The sequence below is a fragment of the Folsomia candida genome, unplaced genomic scaffold (genome assembly GCF_002217175.1).
Source record: "Folsomia candida strain VU population unplaced genomic scaffold, ASM221717v1 Fcan01_Sc017, whole genome shotgun sequence".
Taxonomy (NCBI): Eukaryota; Metazoa; Arthropoda; class Collembola; order Entomobryomorpha; family Isotomidae; genus Folsomia; species Folsomia candida.
This window is the reverse complement of record NW_019091209.1, coordinates 406,844-413,012: the sequence shown is the minus strand read 5'-3', so window position 1 is coordinate 413,012 and position 6,169 is coordinate 406,844. Positions and strand designations below refer to the sequence as shown.

The following is a 6,169-nucleotide window of genomic DNA, read 5'->3' as shown; positions in this document are numbered from 1 at the left end:
TGCACATTTTCATAATTACGAATTGTATGTAGCCTTTAATAATATTTTTTTTATCCTGAGCTAAATAAACCCGCCACCCACTAAGAATAATCATACTTTACAAATATATACATAATTGTAGCATGTGATTTATTTTGATAAACCAATTTATCAACCAAGGCATGCACCAATTCATCGTTGTGACATCGAGCACTGAACAATTTTTTATCACTCACTCAACCTTCTCGGCCCTCATTTACATAATTTTACAACGACTTCTCCGTTAACACCAACATAGTTATTTTTTTAATATCAAACTAATCGTGTGTGTGCCTTTACATACATATTTTTTTAATTGTATGACAGCAGCAGGCGGGAAATTTCCAGGCATGAAAATCCATGGAAAGACATGAAATTCCATGAAATTAATTACAAATTACACGAAAATCCATCGAAAGCCATCTAATTCCATGCAATTCCATGAAAATCCTTGAAAATCCATGGAAATCTATCAAACTCCATGAAAATCGGTGAAATTCCATGAAAATCGGTGAAATTCCATGAAAATCGGTGAAATTCCATGAAAATAGGTGAAATTCCTTGAAATTATATGAAGGTCATCTAATTCCATGCAATTCCATGAAAATCCTTGAAAATCCATGGAAATCTATCAAACTCCATGAAAATCGGTGAAATTCCATGAAAATCGGTGAAATTCCATGAAAATCGGTGAAATTCCATGAAAATAGGTGAAATTCCTTGAAATTATATGAAGGTCATCTAATTCCATGCAATTCCATGAAAATCCATGAACTCCCATAAAACCCCCCGCCTGCCACGTGTCCCCTATCCTTTCTCCTCCTCCTCCCATCGTCTTTTATAACTTATCATTCCGGTCCGAATTATGTCCCCAGATGGCTCTTTTTTTTTACTTCCCCATGCACAACGTCCCCTCCCTTCAAATTTTTGTCAATAAAAAATCCCTTCATTCACTTCATTCATTGCCTCGTCATTGAGTGGCAATTAGTAAAAAAAGAAACAAGATTTTTTTTCGTTCGATTATATAAGGCAAATCATGTAACATTTTATCAACATGCGTGTGTATGTGTGTCACCCCTGCGAGCCATGTGCACCCTCACGCCACAAAAAAGGACGGGTAAGGTGGAGAAAAGTTTAGGGAACGTCCATATATTACGTCATCAAAAAATTGGGTCGTTGGGCTATCTTACCCGTGTTACGCTTAACACAATAGCAGGATAGGGAAAGGGTGGTTTCGTAGATGGTGACTAAAAATTCCCATTTTTTGCTAACGTAATATATGGACGGCCCCTCCAAGGTGATTTTTTTATTTAGATCTCATACTCAACCAGTAGTGATGGATCTTGGATTGGAATAATTTTTTAGTGGCTTATTTTTTTCCGGGATTTACGGGAAGTCCAGTCCCCTTTGTACAGATGACTCGCAGGCAGTGCTTCATTTTTCTAAATATTACAACTATATAATAGCTTCTTCTCATTAATTGGTACACAATCAACAGTAAATAGTTGGTCACAGTACTAGTTTCCACAACAAACTTACTACAAACTGTTCATGTACACGTGTCGTAAGAATAACGATAATAATAAGACTATCATTCTCAAATAAGTGTCATCATAATGAGGAAAATTTCCTTAGAAGGGACACTTCCCAGTGGATGCTGTCGGATTTTGGACAAACTATATAGTCTCAATCGATGACGGATTTAATTCGCATGAAATTTGCGAAATACACGATATCCCAATGGGTACATACGTTTCGCCGAGATATTTGCATCCGAAGAGGAGAAAAGGCGCGGTAAATTTGAAAACGGTAAAATTTGTCGACTTTTACGGCGCGTTTTCTCCTCTTGGGGTGCAGCTATCCCTACCAAACGTGCCCATTGGGAGATCGTATCTTTCCCAAATTTCATACTAATTAAAATTAAATTCCCCAAAATCCGAGACCATCCCCTGAAATACATCCCTTCTCCAGAAATTTTACGCTGCTACAACTAATAAATTCCTACTTAAAGACAGAGACATAGAGAGAAAATTTCCACAGAAAAATCTGATTCTTCGTATGTACAAGGCAATTATAATAACCATCAGCGCGCGCTTAGTCGCGGACCTGTGTTGTTTGCGGGACGACACTTATCTTTTTTGGAATAAATCTGTAATTTTTTTCACCAATCGTTCGTACCCTCATTTCACTACAAATACGACCGAAATATGTAGTTATTTATACATCTTTTTTTGAGCTACTACGAAAAATTAGTGGTGGTGGTGGTGCCATTAAAATTATGGTAATATTTTTTTTTTAACAAGGTGGTTATAATATTTAACATCTTTCGACTACATACTTATTTTTTTAATCTTAATTAATTAACTCGGCTAATTACTTAATTAATTGCTTACTTAATTATTTAAGTGTTATACTTTTTCTGTCTAGTTTTTTTACTTAACGTAATTATGGACTTTTTATTAACATGCGTCTTTCTTGTTATTACATTGTATTTCTTTTTTTACACAGTATTCTATTTATAGATAGATACGACACCGTGGGGGAAAAAAAGGGGGGGGGGATTTTGTCCCCATGGGATTTTTATGAAGTGAACTTTTTCAGTAATTACATGCACAAGATGATGATGAGTGACGAGCTATTTATTTATTTAGAGCTACTGCTGCACTGTTCGAGAACACACTGACTTTCGTTAATTATTTATTTTTAAATTATTTTTTCGTGGCGGGAGGAGAAAATTTGAATTTTTTGGTAAAAAAATCCGTGGGGTCGAAATAACGTTAGCAGCGGGACATAGAGAACAAGATGAAGAAATGCTACTCTCTCACTCGAAAAAAAGCGAGGAAAGTACGGTAGAAGTATTCTTGTGGGTCACCTAATTTACATATTTCGACGTATCATTTAACATGGAAATATTTACATAAATGAGGTGACACGCAGGAATAATCCTACTGTAGACAGTGATTGATTTCTTGGACGTTAGACTTAATTGCAGTGATTTTCCGCTAGATGGCGTTAAAAAAACCGTGGCTTTTTTCGCGTGGTTGATTCACGTGGTTGTTCATACATGTGGTTCATACACGTGGTTTTTTCACGTGGTTGCGCATACACGTGGTTTTTTCACATGGTTGATTCACGTGGTTGTTCATACACGTGTTTTTTTAAAATTGCAGACATTTTTCCCTAGGTGGCGCTTATTTCTGCCCAAAAATCAATTCCACGTGTTTTTTTCTTCACAACGAAACCCTCTGAAAATCCGTAAGGCTCTCTCACTTAATTCCATGTCGGGTGAAAGTTGGACATTGAAGAATGAGTCGTATTATTCATTTCCTTCCTGATTTCACCACCGTACAGAATAATATTACGTGAACACGAAAATTATTTCGCTTTCCCCTCGCCAGCAGAGATGAGCTCTGACAGAATGATGGATGACGAGTCACTTTCACCACAGAAAAAAAACTTTTACGATTATTATCTTTCAAAATAAGTAAGTTTTCACCGTGGGAAATTTGTTTCCCAAAAATCATCATTTCTACAAATAAACAACAAAAGAATGATGATAAGCTTGCTAACTTTTCGGCATAATAAATAAATAAATAAATCTGAAGAAGAAACAAACAAAAGAAAGTTTACGAGGATACAAAACTTGACGATAAAAAGAGAAAGTTGGATCCACGTGCGGCGCCAGGAGCCGCGGAACTGGATAAATGGGGACGATCCCTACTAAAAAATCATTTTATCCTCGTTCCGACAAAAGCGACATAAATCTTAAATCCCGCTGTAAAACTGGGTCACGTTTTTGGTCTAGATTTTTTTACGTCTTTCGTACAGTTGTTAATGTCACTCTTTGTCGGGTTATTGCTCGTCTCCAAAAAACCACGTGCATAAAATCATTTCTTTTTACAGACTCAATTTTTTTAAGAAATTTAAAAAATTTAGCTCCATCTAGCCGATAATTCCTTCAATTAAGCCTAATACAGAGGGTGAACCTCATAAAATACGCAACATTCCCCCCCCATTTTTACACCTCCCTCCCCAAATTACACCCCCCTCTTAACAACCCCTCCCCCCATTAAGTTACACATTTTATGAACGTTCCCTCACATCCCGCTAGGTGGCCACGTGGCATTTCAAGAAATCAAACGCTGAAACGAGGGCAGAACATGATCCCATAAAGGAAAAAAGTTCTCCTCATACTCGTCGTAAAAGGTTATCGCTTTTAATTTTTGGCGGGAATATACCTCTAATTTTCGAAATTCGAACAATACTCAGGAGAGAACAGTGCTTCAGAAGAAGAAGAAGAAGAAGATTGCACGCAATTTGTGTCTTTGTAGGAAATATTTACATATTACGTAACACATTTTCGTCACTTTCTTTTTTATGATATATGTTTATAACGCCTTATAAAATGTAAAGCTTGGTCGTATAATTTCTCCCTGCTTAAAAAGAGAGAGAGACACACAGAGATTTACATAAATTACGCGTAAACCTAGCATTTTTCTCCCGCCCCTCATTTAAATATTTAACTAACATGAACGGAAAAATACTTGTATGACATGAAAATATTCGTTGTACTCGAGTCTTCTTCTTCTGTGGCGGTAGACAGCGCGGGAAATGTTTGAATTTAATTGAGAGAGAGACGCCGTGTAGTGGTCATCGTCACAACTTTTGTTTTTTAAAAATCCCGCCGTACCGCCATTACCATTTGAACTAACTAACTAACTAATAGAGAAGGAATTAAAAGGCGCGCTCCGTCCACTCAGTTAAGGAACGCTTCTCATAAAATATAACACTTATCTAGTGATATATGCTTATCATCTTTTTCTCACAAAAACGGAACGTTATTTAATTAAATAATTAATAATAGGGGTTGTCAAGGTTATCAATTATGTAGATTATAATAGATGCCTGGTTATATCCCCGCCAGAATTCAAAATTAAATTAATTTTCTCACAATAAAACTATCCTTTAAAAACACTCTAAGAAATTTTATCACCGGATTATCACCGACCGGTGATTTATATGTAACTTTACAAGATGGTGATAATACGTCACCTTATGGAAATAAGCCGCCACGTGCTACCACCACAAACACCCAGGCAAAAATCACGATCACCAGAGCCACGCCTATCACCGGAATTCTCAGAATGCCCCATTCTTTATGATTTTACTTGACTATTTTCCGCCAAAATTTAAAATTATGACACACAATGGCTACAATTAAAGTTTGAGTTAGGGAACAGTCTGGGCATCCTAGTGAGCGAGTTGACTTTTTCTCCTCGCCACTTACCAGTAATGTAAATGATTTTTGTCACTAAGACTTCTAATTTGCAGCTAATACAAAATGGATTGATTTCGTTTTGGTGGCAATAAATTCCCAAGTTTGTGCTTTACAATTGCCATGTTGCATAAATTCCATAATAAATCTCGGTGAAAAGTATTGGACTGAAACATGATATGAGTCCATGTTTCAGTTCAATACTTTTCTCTGAGATTTATTATGGAATTTATGCAACATGGCAATTGTAAAGCACAAACTTGGGAATTTATTGCCACCAAAACGAAATCAATCCATTTTGTATTAGCTGCAAATTAGAAGTTTTAGTCGAAATTTTTCTCCTTTTCTGGTTCGCGATGCCCCGTTTGGAGAGTGGGAACGGTCACTCTCAAAACCCAAAGCAACTTTTTACATGCAACTGCCTGCATTGTTTACATGAAAATCAGCTGCTCTCTTCGCCCCGCCCCCCCTCATTAGCAAAAAATCTCTCGGCACACAAGGAGACGCAACCGTCGTCTCTGTCTTTTAGTTATGAGATTTTTTCAACGTATATGCCTTCTTAACAGATTTTCCCGAAATAAAACAATGATATTAACCTCCCACCTTATCATCCAGGCTTATCATTCATAATCCCCATAATCCGTAACCTTGACACCCCCTAATATTACCCTACCCTATTTACCTTTACCTATTTATACACATACTTATGAAAAAATTGTTGGCTCAGGCTATTTAATTGCATAGTTTCACCACCATATTCTCCTCCCCAATTAGTTCTTCGTGCCGGACAAATTTTAAATTTTTCTTCCTTCCCGCGACCGCCCCTTCCGCTGTCCTGTCTTCTTTTTTTGCTAAATTATTATTATTATTAAATCG

At 36.7% G+C, this 6,169-nt stretch overlaps 1 long non-coding RNA gene across 1 annotated transcript; it reads right to left on the bottom strand.

Moving 5' to 3' along the window:
• Window positions 1–4,363: 4,363 nt before the first annotated feature.
• LOC118437922 lies at window positions 4,364–5,631 on the bottom strand. Its single transcript, XR_004836480.1, has 2 exons — window positions 5,572–5,631; window positions 4,364–5,349 (listed from the first exon to the last, which is right to left on the bottom strand). It is a non-coding gene; the product is annotated as an uncharacterized LOC118437922 (long non-coding RNA).
• Window positions 5,632–6,169: the final 538 nt, after the last annotated feature.